The sequence below is a fragment of the Rhinopithecus roxellana genome, chromosome 14, assembly GCF_007565055.1.
Source record: "Rhinopithecus roxellana isolate Shanxi Qingling chromosome 14, ASM756505v1, whole genome shotgun sequence".
NCBI lineage: Eukaryota > Metazoa > Chordata > Mammalia > Primates > Cercopithecidae > Rhinopithecus > Rhinopithecus roxellana.
Window position 1 is genome coordinate 68,592,641 of NC_044562.1, and position 17,803 is coordinate 68,610,443.

The following is a 17,803-nucleotide window of genomic DNA, read 5'->3' on the forward strand; positions in this document are numbered from 1 at the left end:
AAAATATTATGCATTAAGATATCTAATGTAGCATTTGTATTGATGAAAAATGGAAACAAGATTATTAATACTAGGGGAATTACTTAAAGTATTTGTAGTATGCAGTTTTAAAGTAAATAAAAGAAGCAACATAGAAAAAGCAAATAATATATTAAGGCATAATGAAATGACGGGCACAGACACAGAGGTTCTTAACTTCCGTTCATGCCATGGATGCCTGTGACTGGCTAGTGAAGCCTATTCTCAAACTATAAAATCTATAAAATGGAATTTACAGCTTTTCAAATAAAATGAATTCTATCAAAATCCAATTGTCAATTTTTAGTTATGATATAGTAATATAGCAATAATGCATTAAATAAGATTTAGTAGTGGGTCTAATATCTACTATAATTTTGAAGTGGAGAAGAGTAGAAATAATATTTCAAGCATTCTATGACAACTGTAATGTCTGATGAGAATATATGACTTGTGTTGTTCACAAAGTTACAGGTACTGCTAGGACTACTATAGTTTGTCACCCTCAAGTATAATTGAAGAAAGTGCTACATTTCCATTGAGAAAAAGAGAAAATAAAAATGTGTTTTTAGCCATCCAAGTTATTGGATCCCTTGAATTCATGGGCCTCTTGGAAGTCCACAGAGCCCAGTTTGAAAACTCCTATTTAGTGTGACAGGATTATGAGTCATTTTTCTCTATTCTCCATGTGAAGTTATTTTTATAATAACTTCTAATGTCTTGATGAGGTATGTATCATGGGGCACAGGTAGGATAGGCAAGAAACTCTTAGTCATTTATATTATATTATTGTGAGTTTCACAGTATGCAATGCAACATCATATCTATTTCTTTCCCAATTCTGTTACGGTCACAATTGCAGAGTCATAAATCTCCATATAGCAATGTTCCTAAGAGACCTAGCATGATAAGAAACCCCTAAACCCCCTTGAGGAACCAGCCCTCTTAAAATAATATCGTTTTAAGGCTTTTAACTGCTCAAGATAATTTTTAGAGCTACATATGACATGAATTCCAAAATTCCTGTCCTCTGGATGGCAAAGACCAAGAGAAAATACTACCATATGGTTACAAGGTCAAACTCCCAAGGACATAAAACAAGAGGAGAGGGAAACCTCATCCAGTTTGTTTGTTGTTTGTTTGTTTGTTTGTTTGTTTCAGGGACATGCAGCAAAGTTTGTAACTGACCAGCTTGCTGGGCTGGCTTGAACAGCAGGCTTATATGGGTCCTGGATCCACATTTTATTCTAGGGTACCTTTTTTATGACAGAACAAAGCAGAAAGATAAATTAATAAGGTAAAGCACATCAGATTTGCTACAGGCAAACACTAGCCTCACAAATCCTTTTTCCCATGAATCAAAACTTTACAGGAGACAAACAGTGATTTTTACCATTCCTTCAACCAGTTTGCAGAGAGAGAGGCCAGAAGGCTGACGGGTAAGAAATTCTTACCTTTCACCAGCATGCTAGGTTTCTGGGTTACTTCTCCCTGAGCGGCCCTAACGACCCTGCTTCTTGCATCATAACCCTGGGGGTCAAACCACATCACAAAGGAAAATCATCTTTTTTCAGTTTCATGGGACCATAGGCAAAAAAGTCTCTCAATTTTGCAAGATGCGGCCCAGCAGGCTGCATGGAGGAAGTGGATTAACATTTTCCATTCCAGCCAGAGCAAAATATGCATGACAAAACATAGACATAGCACCCAATATCACACTGGCAAGGTTAACACTTGCCCCTAGTTGATGCCTGCCATCCTTAATCCATTCAAAGTGGGGTAGAATGACCTCAGACCAGAAGTTTCAACATGTGGTCTCTGGACAGGATGGAAGAGCAGACAGTGTCCCCAAGTAACAGAAAAGACAGAAGAGGGAAAGGAGAGAAAGTGAGAGAGAAAAACATGGCCTGCGGTGGGGTAGGGAAGGCACAGAATTCAGGGAGGACAGACAGGGAAAGACCCACAGATCCCAGCGTCACTGAGTCAGCCACTTGTCAGTTGCAAAGGGATCTCTTCCAGCAGTCCCATCAGCTCTCAAGTTTCCCCCATTGGGGAGAAAAAAGCTCCCCATGTCTTATGATTTGGTACATGCCTAATCCAGTCACCTGGATTGTCAGCTTTTGCTGACAGCAAAGAGCACAAGGCAGATTAATCTAAAGAGAATAGCGGTTAACAGCTCGTAGTGCCAAGTCCATTTTTAACCAAAGAGAGACTTTACTGAGGTGGGCCTTTAACCTTCCTGAGTTGGGCCTCAAACCCAAGTTCGGTCAAGTGTCCTTGCCTTTTGCTCAGAAGGGCCTTTAATCTTCTCTGTATTAGGAGGGACTCTAACTCTCCTAAATTGGACCTCTAACCCAATCCTATCCTTTACCTGGGTAAAATGTACCCACCACTTACCCAAAGTCGGCCAATTGGTGCTGTGCTGATGATTTTCCTTTGGGTCAGGAATCTCTTTAGCGTAGTCCCTTCATAGTTTGCCAGGAAGATGTTACCAGAAAGAGGTTCTGATCTAGACCCCAAGAGAGGGTTCTTAGACCTCACACAAGAAAGAATTCGGGGCAAGTCCGTAGAACAAGCTTGTCCAATCCGCAGCCCACAGGCCACATGCAGCCCAGGACTTTGAATGCAACCCAACCAAATTTGTAAACTTTATTAAAACATTATAAGATTTTTTTGAGATTCAATTTTTTTAGTTTATCAGCTATTGTTACTGTTAATATAACTTATGTGTGGCCCAAGACAATTCTCCTTCTTCCAGTGTAGCCTAGGGAAGCCCAAAGATTGGACAACCCTGCCACAGAAAAAAGTGAAAGCAAGTTTGTTAAGAAAGAAGCAAAAAGAATGGCTACTCCAGAGGCAGAGCAACCTGATAGCACTTTTTAAAGGAGACTTCCTGTGGCCAACAGACTTTCTCCTCTAACCTCTAGGTCTTAAATATAAAGCCGGCACAACATTGTAATAAAGCTGCAGATTGAATTTAAATGCATTAGAATTTTTTTATAATTGACTTTTAGAAATGTATTTTTAAAGGATTGGTATCTTTATTATGCCTGGGCAGTCCAGCCCCTGAATGTCCACATAGTCTCCTTTGAGCAGGCAGTAAGTACGTAGTTAGGTGCATAAAGAGTAAGAGCCTGGTACCTGCGTCCCTGAAGCAGCCTGAGGCAAACAGCTTGTCTCCTGGAAGAGATAAAAAGATGTCTCCTTCATCCCTGACTAGATGAAGACAGACTCAGTTTCCTCAGTAGCCCTCAGGCTGACCTTTCCATTTCCAGTGTCCACCTCAGCCTGTCTGAGGTATCAAAGCTAAAACTCTTTGCTGCTTTCTGCATCTAGAGAGGAAGGAGGTGAGGGGACCTGAATTCCAGTGTTTTACTTGTACCTTGTGAATCTGTTTCCTCTGTAAAGAGCCATTCATTTCAAAGAAAAAGAGCCTTTTCTCATTTCACCTAGAAAATTAGTTTTTAATCTTACTCCCGGCTTTTGTATCTCTACTGGACCTACTCCCTGAGGAATTTGATTTGAGTGACATGAGTTACTTATTCTATTTTCCATAATAAAGCTGCCTCAGAAATAACTGTTTCACATCTCTTGGTGACAAATTGGAAAAGGGGCAGTTTTTCAACCTGGAGAAATTGAAATATGATGTCTCTATTCTGCAAGTCAAATGGCTGGAAAAACTACACAAAATAAGAGAAAGCTGTTCATTAGATTCAAACTCTAGCAAACAAGCTCTCTTTTATGCTCACTCAGAAAAGCTGACAAGTTCACTAACATCGTTGCCAGTTCACTGATACAGAAGGTAGGCTGCCATCTTTCAACATGGAGATAGTTAGAGATGCCATTGTTTTATCTGGGTGTGGCTGGCAGCTTGTGCTTCCAAAGTCACAATGGGACAATGGGGCAGTTGTCATATGATACTTAGACAAGGAGGGCAATGGCTGACTTTTTATTGAACCACAGAATCTCTGCAGGCCATGAACTGATGGCCAGAACCTGATTGATAGAGGCTTTCAAATGGAAAGAGCAGCGACATCCTAAGTCATGATTGTAGCCTGGCAGAGAATTACCAGAAGATGTGAGTATAACGCAGGGCTGGTTTTGGACTTTTGAAGTTCACCGCCTAACTTTTATGGGTCCTGAGTTACTTAAAATGAATAAGCTTTTTATTTTGTTGTTGTTTTTTTTTTTCTAAAGATAAGGACATGCAGATTCTGATTCAGTGAAGAGTCACTTTAATTTATAGATAATTTTCCCTGCTTTCAGGATTAGTCTAAAAGTCAAGATATGAAAATTAGACATAAACATAGCTAATTAGGATTTAGCAAGCCTCACAGTCATCAGCCATGCTTGAAGAGACAGGGTTTCTGGAATTTAGCTCCAGGCATGATAATGTAGCACTGGATGAGAAGGGCCCGACTGCCTTAGATTGACCAAATGTGTAATGTTATAGTGCTCAGAGAATTTCAAAAACTAGCTTTAAGTTCCATGTCTGTCCTTGGCTACTCAGTATTTCTGGGCTTATAACTTAAGTATTCTGTTTTGTTTTCCACTTCTGCAAAATGGTAGACACCATATAGAAAATGTTTTCTGTTTCCAAAGGTGGTCCAGTAATTCGCCCTCGAGTGAGGAATTGAGATCAGATATTTCCAACAGGAAATCCTATGACTAATAAAGCAAGTCAGCTAACTAGTAGGTGTTATTAGATGAACCAGCCTGTACTATACTATACTAGGTAACCCTTGGGAACATTTGGAATTAAACCAAGTTTAAATGAGGCATCTAGTTGGAGGAAGCCTAAATGGATGACTGAAGGATACCCAGTGTACTTCAGAATCAGTCTTGGGCCACCAGATGTAAAATTATGCACCTTGGGGATATGGGTTAATTGTGAGTGGTACCATCACCAACACACAAAGTATTTATAATGACACCTTCAGTAAGACACAAAGATTTTATGATGACACCTTCAGTAATGCATATCTATTACCTAAAGAGTAGAGGAAATTTAATAATGCCACGGGACATTCTATGTGGAATTTCTTTCTTTCTTTCTTTTCTTTCTTTCTTTCTTTTTTTCTCTTTCTTTCTTTCTTTTCTTTCTTTCTTTCTTTCTTTCTCTTTCTTTCTTTCTTTCTTTCTTTCCTTTCTTTCTTTCTTTCTTTCTTTTTTTCTTTCTTTCTTTTTCTCTCTCTCTCTTTCTCTCTCTCTCTTATTTTTTTCTTTTCTTTTCTTTCTCTTTTTTTTTTTTTAACAGTCTTGCTCTGTTGCCAGGCTGGAGTACAGTGGCACGATCTCAGCTCACTGCAACCTCTGCCTCCTGGGTTCAGGCAATTCTCCTGCCTCAGCCTCCCAAGTAGCTGGGATTACAGATGTGTGCCACCATGCCTAGCTAATTTTTGTATTTTTAGTAGAAACAGGGTTTCATCATGTTAGCCAAGCTAGTCTTGAATTCCTGACCTCAAATGATCTGCCCATCTCAGCCTCCCATAGTGCTGGGATTACAGGTATGAGCCACCACACCTGGTGGGATTTCTTAAAGAGTATTGTTACACAAGTATATTGACCATGTAATCGTTGATAACACAAGTGAATATTGTATAATGTAATTTAATATTGACTATATAGACCATTGCAGAGATAGGTTGTTGGGTTAGAAACCTCTGATGAATTTCCAAACAGAATACCTATAGTTTCATGAGAAATCTTGCCAAAGAACAGAACATGAGTTTAGCTGCAAAGAGGAATGGCTATATTTTGGTGATTGTTTATCACATGTGCTTCAGATTGTCTGGCAGAGGTATATGCCTTAGCTATATCGTTATTAGAGGTACCTTGTTTATCTATATGTATGTTTGTATAAGATTAATAACAAAGGAGATAATCACAGATTTGTTCATATTATCAAATATCAAAATATTAGACCTGTCACAAGGGAATGTGTTTGTTGTTATGACCCTTTCTAGTACATCTCAAGGAGATCCACTCAAGAGAATTGTTTTAACCTCAAGTGACATTAAATATATATTGCAAATATATAGACTTGACAACAATGATATGAGTAATTTACATAGTCAACAGCTAAAGTGCATTTATGTGTCTGTTCTGTGTATATTTGTTTTTTAGTTATGGTTCAGCTATTAGCAGTGAAGTTTTCTTATGTTTTTACTTGTGAGGCTGGAGAGCACTGCCTTGAATTGGACATTCCTTATTTCAGCAAACTTATTGCTCACCTATGGCTTTCTGTACATTAGGCATAAAGATAAATCAAGACATGGTTCCAGGACTCAAGAATCTCTCTATCCTGTTAATAATTTTGAAGTGCAAATAAATAATTATAATTAATGGAAGATCATAATATAATTATGTGAAGAGGATTATAAAAGTATGGAGTAGGGAAGAAGGGAGGACATAGGCTCAGAGACTAGAATGGTCAAGATCAATAAAGAAATTTCATGGTAACCCAGAGAGAATAGATTACAGCCTAAAATGAGGCAGTGGCACATAGTAAATGCTAAATAAATATCTGCTAGTTTAAACGGTGAATAAGGCTGATAGATGAGGATAATTAGTTAAATGCAGAATGTAAGAGAGATAATAATTTAAGAGTCATTGCTGACAGTTCTAATATATAATTGGCAACACCATCAGTTGATGTGAGGACTACTTGGAAAGGCCCCTGTGTGGAGCAGCTTATTCATTCAGTAACAGGCATGTTGAATTTGAAATGCCCAGGAAATATCTAAAAGCAGACATCCTATAGAGTATGGTGGAAAAGGTTCTTCATCTTGAAAGAAAAGTAGAGAATTTACCTCTGGATTTAGGAATCTATGTCAATATGATAGAGGAAGTCATTGAATTGAATTACATCATGTAATGCCCAAGAAAAAGACTAGAGTATGATCTTGAGGAATGCCAACATTTAGGGGCAGGCAGAAGAATAGGAGATGGTGAAGGGGGTCTAGAACGAGCTGTTGTAGAAGCTAAAGGACAGCCAGTCAGGGAAAGTGTCATGAACATCCAGGGTGAAAAATATTGTGGACATTGAAGGGGAAAAGTTTCCAGAAGAAATTCATGTCCAGTGCAAGAGAAGACAAAAGAGACACCATTGCCTTTGACAGGAGGATAAGGATGGATAGGAAGACAGGAAGCAGAAAGGCGTATTTCACACTCCCACTTCTAATTCAGCACCAGAGAGAAGATAGGTGGGAAGCTCTGGGAGTAAACTGAGTTAAGGAATGACTTTTAGAACATGGAAGTTTCAGCATTTGTAGATAGAAAAAAAAAAAGAATCAAGTGTAAAGAAAGTAGTTGAAGCTATAGGAAAGAGCTTTAATCCAAAAAAGAGCCCTCATAGCCAAGACAATCCTGGGCAAGAAGAACAAAGCTGGAGGCATCACGCTACCTGACTTCAAACTATACTCAAGGCTACAGTATCCAAAACAGCATGATACTGGTACCAAAACAGATATATAGACCAATGGAACAGAACAGAAGCCTCAGAAATAACACCACACATCTACAACTATCTGATCTTTGACAAACCTGACACAAACAAGAATGGGGAAAAGATTCACTACTTAATAAATGGTGTTGGGAAAACTGGCTAGCTATATGCAGAAAACTGAAACTGGACCCCTTCCTTACACCTTATACAAAAATCAACTCAAGATGAATCAAAGACTTAAACATAACACCTAGGACCATAAAAATCCTAGAAGAAAACCTGGGCAATACCATTCAGGATAGGCATGGGCAAAGACTTCATGTCTAAAACACCAAAAGCCAGAATTGACAAATGGGAACGAATTAAACTAAAGAGCTTCTGCACAGCAAAAGAAACTATCATCAGAGTGAACGGGCTACCTACAGAATGGGAGAAAATTTTTGCAATCTAGCCATCTGACAAAGGGCTAATATCCAGAATCTACAAAGAACTTAAACAAATTTACAAGAAAAAAAACAATCCCATCAAAAAGTCGACAAAGGATAAGAACACACACTTCTCAAAAGAAGATATTTATGTGGCCAACAAATATATGAGAAAATGCTCATCATCACTGGTCATTAGAGAAATGCTAATCAAAACCACAGTGAGATACCATCTCACACCAGTTAGAATGGCAATCATTAAAAAGTCAGGAAAACAACACATGCTGGAGAGGATGTAGAGAAATAGGGACGCTTTTACACTGTTGGTGGGAGTGAAAATCAGTTTAACCATTGTGGAAGACAGTGTGACAATTCCTCAAGGATCTAGAGCTGGAAATACCATTTGACCCAGCAATCCCATTACTGGGTATATACCCAAAGGATTATAAATCATTCTACTATAAAGACACATGCATACGTGTGTTTATTGCGGCACTATTCACAATAGCAAAGACTTGGAACCAACCCAAACGTTCATCAGTGTTAGACGGGATGAACAAAATGTGGCACATATACACCACGGAATACTATGCAGCCATAAAAAAAGATGAGTTCATGTCCTTTGTAGGGACATGGATAAAGCGGGAAACCATCATTCTCAGCAAACTATCACAAGAACAGAAAACCAAACACTGCATGTTCTCACTCATAAGTGGGAGTTGAACAATGAGAACACATGGACATAGGGAGGGGAACATCACACACTGAGGCCTGTTAGGGAGTGGGGGGCTAGGGGAGGAATTACCTAGGGGAGGAGAAATACCTAATGTAGTTGATGGGTTGATGGGTGCAGCCAACCACCATAGCATGTGTTTACCTATGTAACAAAACTGCACATTCTAACATGTACCCCAGAACTTAAAGCATAATAAAAAAGAAAAAAGAAAAAGAAATACAGAGGACAAGTGGACGCATACACCTTTTCCTCAGAGATGTGAAGAAAATGGGTACAGATGGAAGAAATTATAATATTGGGGTGATCTCATCCAGCTTCCCCATTTCTCTAAGAAATAGGAAACCAGACATTTGCTCATGAGAGATTTGGAGCTTTAGAACAAGGATAAAACTTCCATGCAGAAGTTTTATCTGCATGGAATATGCACATCTGATTGATGTGTATATTCCCTTTATATAATCATTTCTCCCTATTGTATTTATTGACATCTTCTGATGCATATATAACTTTTTATTATATATGTTCCTAATTTAAGCAAATCTAATCCATCTGAATATAGAATTTTAAAATAATTGTGTGTGATTATTGCACTGGTAAGAAAGCTCTATTTTCACACACACACACACACACACATCTTTTAAATAGTGCGTTCAACTTATTACTAAATTTTCCAAGATCTTTATGCACATAACCTTTCAGGAAAATATCTAATAAATAAGTAAGGCAACCTGAGAGTTGCATCTGATCATTATCTGCAATGTTGGCCTTTTCTTCCTGCTCCTTTAGATAGGTGTAGTCCCATTACACTACAAATGAATATTCCTTTTTTGTGCATCCGACAACATAGTGATGATACTCTAGCATCTTTACATCTCTTACAACACTTCATTTTGCAGACAACTCCAAGAATTCATTTGTTCATCTTACAGCCTGTGTGCTTTTTAAAAAAAATCCATTAACTATCTTAATGGAATTCTACCTTAAACTTGTAAAATATCTGTCATCAGTTGGTGACTTCTATCAGTTGTATTTTGTCAAATGTGTAGATAAGGAGGAGACGAACAAGGCAAAGGCTTAAGTCTTCTGCAGCACACCAATTTACATACATACAGGTTTGCAGTGTGGTTTTTTCCCCCTTTTGTCTGCTGTAGAGCCCCCTGAGCTTTTCAGCTTCATTTCTCACAAGACTGCACAATTGGAAGAAAGTACGTACTCTGACTGATGCCCATTAGTTTCTTATTATTTAGAAAGTGGAAAGATAAAGCAGAGAATGATTTCAGAATTCCTTATCAAAGTGAGCTAACTTGGTTTAATGAGTGTTAAGCAGTAATATGGGCATTGCTTTGTTTTTTGGAATAATAATGAGATGTTGGACAAGGTGCTTGTGAATACAGGAAAGAATATGACCAGCAGTCCTTTCACTGCATGCCTCTGTTTAGTGCAATATTAAGTATAAAAAGGAAAAATTCACTGTGTTAGTTGACAAGCAGTATTCTTCAGAGACCTCAGAAAGCACAAAGTGCAATTCTATTGAAATTGTGACCTTGGTGACCTGAGAACTTTTTTCAAGTTTTGGGGCTTCTTTGCTATTCTGGAAGGCTTATTTCACAAGATGTCAATAGGTATCAATGAGCCTAATGAGTCCTCAGTGATAAATGGCATGGATTTAGAAATTCACAGGTCCTGGGAAGTGTGGAATAGAATTCATGACCCTGGCCTCATTATCTGAGCTTACTTCTTACAACTATTACCTCCCCATTGCATTTTCCACCTGAAGCCCTTGCCTCACTTTTATAGTGTTCTTGGTTCTTAATGTCAGTAAGAAAAGGGTAGTATTTTGCACATGTAAGCATTCAGGTCCCAATCACATAAATCACTTGCTTAAGATGACTCAATCAGTCAAAAATGGAATTAGGAATAACCAAGTTTTCCTGGCTGAGAGGCCAGGAAGTTTTGTTAGCATCCTAAATACTGTTATCTCAAATCTTAGTAAATGACATTAGCCACCATTTATCAAGTGCTCATGCTAAAACCATGATAATGAGACTTGATTCCTCTCTTTCTTTAATGTCCCACACCTAATGAATAAGTCTAGTTGGTTCTACCTGCACATATATTCTGAAGCCACTGCTCAATTCTCTACCACTACCACCTTTGTCTAAGCAACCATCAGCTGTCTTATGGGCAACTGCAGTCATTTCTGGACTGATCTCCTCATGTTTATCCTTTCACAGTCTATTCTTCACACAGAAGGCAAAATGATCTTATGAAGACAGGAATCAGATCATCTCTCTCCCCTACTCAGTAATCATACTTATGTCACACCCAAATTTCTCTCATGTTCTACCAGGCTGTTTGTGATCTGGTCCCTCCAATTCCACCTCACATCCTGCAGTCAGACGCCAGTCTCACTGACTTTCTTGTCCTTGCTTGTTCCCGCTTCAAGGTTTTTAGACTTAGTATGCATTCTTCCTGGGACACTCTTTCTCCTAGAACTCCTATTATTTCATCCACATCTCTGTCAAATATTGTAATTGCCTAACAGGTTCATCTTGCTTGCTGCACAAGCAAGCTGCACAAAACCAATCCACTGAGAGCAGTATTGTGGTAGGAAAAGTTTAATAGTTGCAGGGCTAGCCAAGTGAGAGGATGGGAGTAATTACTCAAATCAGCTGCCCTGAAAGCTTGGAGGTTAGAGTTTTTCAAGATAGTTTCATGGGCAGGGGGCTAGGGAATGGGGAATGCTGATTGTTTGGGAATGAAATCATAGAGGTGTGGAAAACTGTCCTCAAGTGCTGAGTCAGCCTCTGAGTCAGGACCACAGGACTGGTTGAGTCATGAGTCATGGGTCTAAGTGGAGTCAGTCAGTTGAAAAGTCTGAAAAACATCTCAAAAGACCAATCTTAGGCTCTACAACAGTGATGTTATCTATAAGAAAGATTGGGAAAGTCACAAATCTTCTAACTTCTGGCCACAGGACTCCTCAGCAGTAAAGGATTGTAGAAAAGCAAGCTAAGAAACAATAGCTGGTAATCGTTTACACCTATATTTTAGCAGAATTCAGGCCTCTTAATCTTATCACCTTTCAGTAGATTTACAAAACAAGGCAGGGAGGGTCAGTTTTAGGGAGGAACTATTATTATCCTTGCATCAAAGTTAAACTGTAAACTAAATTCCTTCCATCGTTAGCTTGGCCTACACCCAGGACTGAGTGAGGACAGCCAGCCTGTGAGAATAGATGCAAGATGGAGTCAGCCATGTTAGATTTCTATGACTATCTTAATCTTTGCAAAGGAGCTTTCAATATCACCTCTTCAGATAGGCCTGAGCTGACTCTTTACCATGACCAACTCTTAGTGCACTTATCACTATGAGACATTATATATATATATATATTTTTTTTTTGAGACAGAGTCTCACTCTGTTGCCCAGGCTGGAGTGCAGTGGCAAGATCTTGGCTCACTGCAACCTCTGCCTCCCAGGTTCAAGCAATCCTCTTGCCTCAGCCCCCAGTAGCTAGGATTACAGGCACGTGCCACCATGCCCAGCTAATTTTTGTATTTTTTTTTTTTTTTTGAGTCGAAGTCTCGCTGTCACCCAGGCTGCAGTGGCCAGATCTCAGCTCACTGCAAGCTCTGCCTCCCGGGTTCACGCCATTCTCCTGCCTCAGCCTCCCAAGTAGCTAGGACTACAGGCGCCCCCCACCTCGCCCGGCTAGTTTTTTTGTATTTTTAGTAGAGACGGGGTTTCACAGTGTTAGCCAGGATGGTCTCGATCTCCTGACCTTGTGATCCGCCCGTCTCGGCCTCCCAAAGTGCTGGGATTACAGGCTTGAGCCACAGCGCCCAGCCAATTTTTGTATTTTTAGTAGAGATGGGGTTTCACCATGTTGGCCAAGCTGGTCTTGAACTCCTGACCTCAGGTGGCCCACCTGCCTCGGCCTCCCAAAGTGCTGGGATTACAGGCGTGAGCCACCACACCTATATATATTTTGGCCTGGCCACTATATATATTTTTTACATATATAATTTATATATAGTTTTATATATGCTTTGAATATATGTGCTTTGATATTTATTCCATGTAACAAAATAGTTTATACATTTATTATTTATTATAATTCACATTTATTTAATAAGTATACTTATATATAAATTAAAATTTACATTTAAATTATTTAAAATACATTTGTATATATAAATACACACACACACACACACACATTTTCTCTCTCCCCCACTAGATGATTAATTCCACTGAGTCAGAGATTTGGTATTTTTACTGCTAACTTCCATGCCTGGTATAGTGTATAGCACATAATAGGTGCTCAATCAGTAGTTGTTGAATGGATGGATGGTTATTTCCTTAGGACAAATTTCTAGAGGGAGGCTTTCTTGGTGAAATGATATATTGTTTAACAATGGTTATACTACTTTTCTATTCCACCAAGCATAGATATCTATATCGTAACTGCCCCACTTATTGTAATTTCTAAATCTTTGCCACCTCTCAGAGGCTGAAAATGATACTTCTTGGTGGCCTTAACTCAAGCAACTTAATAAACCAAGACACACATTATCAAAAACAAAAATGCAAAGAAATTTTTATCTCATATAGGGAATCAGAGACCTCCTTTTGAGTGTCCATTAATTCTTCTGGGAAATCAGACAAGACCTGAAAATTCAAATAAAACAACACCTACACAAAATTTTTCTTAAAATGAACTTTTGAAGACTATTGTCATTTGCTTTCTTAGGTTACATGCAAAGTTCCAACTATAGGGGAGGAAAAAATAATTTTCTCTCCTTCTGAGTTCTTGGTTGGGACTGATTCCTGAAACAAAAGACACATTAACATGAAAATAAAGAAGTTTATTAACATGTACACCTCATGTATTGATGGGAGATACCCAGAGAAATGAGTAAATCTCCAAGAAATGACTTTGAATTCAGGCTTAAATATGATCTTAAGCTATAACAAATAAAGAAGGGTGTGGGGAGGCCAGTTATGACGAAGTGACTAGGAAAAGCACAGTAAACAAGGGTAAGGTTTGTTATGCGAATTTAAATCAGTGCCTTCTCCATTTACTAAGAGGGTCTAGAGGCTAGAGTCATTCCTTCTTTTCTTGGTAGAGTGAGGGAGACACCCCAACAGATAGAGTTTTTTTTTTTTAATAGATGTATATTTCTCTTACAAAAGAATAACTTCTACTCTGTTTTCAGAGCTTCTCCTGTGGCTGCTACAGGGATGGCATACTCTAGGCCTGCTACACAACCATTAAAGAACCACATCAAAGCAGACTTATTTATCTGGTTCTTTACAAAACGTGCCTGTAATATTCTGTATTAGTCCATTTTCATGCCACTGAAAAAGGCAATTTACAAATGAAAGAGATTTAATGGACTTACAGTTCCACATGGCTGGGGAGGCCTCACAATCATGGCAGAAGGCAAGGTGGAGCAAGTCATGTCTTACATGGATGTCACCAGGCAAAGAGAGAGCTTGTGCAGGGAAACTCACCCTTATATAACCATCAGATCCTGTGAGACTTACTCACTATCACGAGAACAGCATGAGAAAGACCTGCCTGCATGATTCAGTTACCTCCCTCTGGGTCCCTCCCATAACACATGGGAATTCCAGATGAGTTTGGGTGGTGACACAGCCAAACCATATCATGTGGTATGCTTTCTATGGCATCATGTAACTTAGATATACAAAGATACTACCATCCATTCCCCTTTAGTCAACATGACATTCAAGAAGGTATATCTAAAACTAAGCATTCTTAGTCTAATATTCCTTAACACAGAAGAGCAATAAGAGCACTGGCTCAGGGTTCAGGAAGCCTTTGTTTGAATCCATGCTCTACCATTTATTAATTGAATGACTACAGGCAAGTTGTTTGTTCTATTTAAGCCTTGGGGATTTTTCTTTTTAAACAATTGGGGTTATCATAAGACAACATTTAGAGAGTGAAAAGCGGCCGGGCGCGGTGGCTCAAGCCTGTAATCCCAGCACTTTGGGAGGCCGAGACGGGTGGATCACGAGGTCAGGAGATCAAGACCATCCTGGCTAACACGGTGAAACCCCGTCTCTACTAAAAAATACAAAAAACTAGCCGGGCGAGGTGGCGGGCGCCTGTAGTCCCAGCTACTCGGGAGGCTGAGGCAGGAGAATGGCGTAAACCCGGGAGGCGGAGCTTGCAGTGAGCTGAGATCGGGCCACTGCACTCCAGCCCGGGCGACAGAGCGAGACTCCGTCTCAAAAAAAAAAAAAAAAAAAAAAAAAAGAGAGTGAAAAGCATGCCACAACCTGGAAGATGACTTGTAATATGTGTATCTGACAAAGGACTACTGTTCAGGCTATATTGAAAGAATTCCTATAAATCAATAATGAAGGCCGGGCGCGGTGGCTCCAAGAACCTGTAATCCCAGCACTGGGAGGCACGAGACGGCGGATCACGAGGTCAGGAGTTCGAGACCATCCTGGCTAATGCAGTGAACCCCGTCTCTACTAAAAAATACAAAAAAAAGCTAGCCGGGCGAGGTGGCTTGGCGCCTGTAGTCCCAGGCTACTTGGGAGGATGAGGCAGGAGATAGTGTAAACCCGGGATGCGGAGCTTCAGTGAGCTGAGATCCGGCCACTGGCCTCTAGCCCGGGTGGGACAGAGCGAGACTCCGTCTCAAAAAAAAAAAAAAAAAAAAAAAAAAAAAAAAAAAAAAAATCAATACTGAAAAAGCTGACAACCCAGGTTTAAAAGTGGGCTAAAGATATGAACAAACACTCACAAAATATACAGTTGGCCAATAAAAAAATGAAAAGAGCTCATTATCACTAGCCATTGGGAAAATACAAATTAAAACCACAATAAGATACCACCATGCATCCACTAGAATGGCTAAAATCAAAAAGACCGACAATACTGATACCATGAATTAGACAAGATGTAGAACGATTGGAAGTTTTCATACATTGCTGATAGAAATATATGTTGGTTCAATCAGTTTGGAAAACTTTTCAGAATCTACTACAGCTAGATATGAATATCTTGTGGCCCAATAATTCTACTGTGTATATATACAAAACAAAAATGAGTATTTATGTCTACCAAAAAACACTTAAAAGAATGTACATAGTAGAATTATTCAAAATGGCCAAAAACTGAAAACATTTTAAATTTTCATCAATAGCAAAATAGGTAAATAAATTGTGGCATACTCATACAATGGAATACTACCCAGCAGTGAAAAAATATCCTTCTATATATAATAATATAGACGAATCTTACAGACATAATGTTGAGTGAAAGAAGCCAGACACAAAATAAATATATTGTGTGATTTCCTTATATGAAGCTTAAAAATAGATAAAACTGATCTATGTTAATAGAGGTGATTATCTTTGGGGGAAATCTCAACTGGTAGAGGTTCAAGGGAGCTTCTGGGGTAGTGAAAACACTTGATCATCAGGTGTATCTATGTGATATTGTATCTATATACATACATTAAAATGTATTAAATTTATATATGTTATAATACATGCTATACCTCAATTAAAAGAAAAAGAAAAATGTTTAAAAGTATAGATAGTAACAATTTCTATCTCATTATAGTGTTTGAAAAATAAATTAGATAATGACTATAGATTCTTAAAATAGTGATTTGTCTATAGTGAGTGCTCAGTTACTATGAGTGGTTGATTTGTGATTATTATTGTTACGTTTACCATTATTGTGAGATATAATTGCCTGGAAGAGCCATTAGGCTAGTATTTTTGCTCTGCATAAAGCAAATTTTCAAATAATGACTGCAATACTGATTTCAGTTTTCAAGAACAATGCTTCAATCAACTTAACATTATTAGGATGTATAAAAGAAAGTTTATTATTATTGTAAAGTTTTTTACTTTGGTGTACAATGTTTTAACTCTTAAAACTGTAAGATTTAGGCTGGGTGCAGTGGCTCAAGCCTGTAATCCCAGCACTTTGGGAGGCCGAGACGGACGGATCACAAGGTCAGGAGATCGAGACCATCCTGGCTAACCCGGTGAAACCCCGTCTCTACTAAAAAATACAAAAAACTAGCCAGGTGAGGTGGCAGGCGCCTGTAATCCCAGCTACTCGGGAGGCTGAGGCAGGAGAATGGTGTAAATCCAGGAGGTGGAGCTTGCAGTGAGCTGAGATCCGGCCACTGCACTCCAGCCTGGGCGACAGAGAGAGACTCCATCTCCAAACAAACAAACAAACAAACAAACAAAACTGTAAGATTTTTGTTTCCTTTCAGAATAATAAAAATTTTTTAAATTACATTGAGATACAAAGCATCATTAATCTTATAAAACAATATTCATCTGTTTTAGTGATAAAATAAATACCAATCAAATTAACAATGAGATACCATATTATGTCTGTTGGATTCGTAAGGGCAATGGATAATTAGGCTGATAAAGGTACAGGGAAGCCACGATCTTTTATGACACTCCTAAGAGTATTCATTTGTATGACCATTCTGGAGGGCAATTTGGTATATGCATCAAAAGCTCAGAAATGTACACAATCTTTGTCCCAGCAATTTCTCTTCAAAGTTCATGTCCTGAGGAAATTATCAGATGAGTTTTCAGAGATGTCTGCATATAATACTGTTTATGTAACTGGTTTATTGAATTTATGAATTCAATGAGGTACAAACATGATAGCCTATACAGTGTTGCTTAACAATGCAGTGTTGCTTAACAATGCAGATACATTCCAAGACATGCATTTTTAGGCTATTTTGTCATTGTGCAAACATCATTCAGTGTATAGTACTCACACAAATCTAGGCAGTACAACCTACTACAGGCCTAAGCTAAATAGTTTACACTAGTATTAGTTCCTTCTCACATTGTTAATAAAGACATACCCGAGACTGGGTAATTTTTTTTTTTTTTTTTTTTTTTTGAGATGTAATCTCGCCCCATTGGCCCAGGCTGGAGTGCAGTGGCACTATCTCGGCTCACTGCAACCTCTGCCTCCTGGGTTCAAGATATTCTCCTGCCTCAGCCTCCCAAGTAGCTGGGATTACAGGCACATGCCACCACGCCTGGCTAATTTTTTTTGTATTTTTAGTAGAGATGGGGTTTCATCATGTTGGCCAGGCTGGTCTCACACTGACCTCAAGTGATCTGCCTGCCTCG

At 38.8% G+C, this 17,803-nt stretch overlaps 1 protein-coding gene across 10 annotated transcripts in view; it reads left to right on the forward strand.

Annotated features, from left to right (window-relative positions):
- Positions 1-17,803, forward strand: part of ZNF385B (zinc finger protein 385B) — a 446,640-nt gene that overhangs the window by 408,162 nt on the left and 20,675 nt on the right. The window lies entirely within an intron of this gene.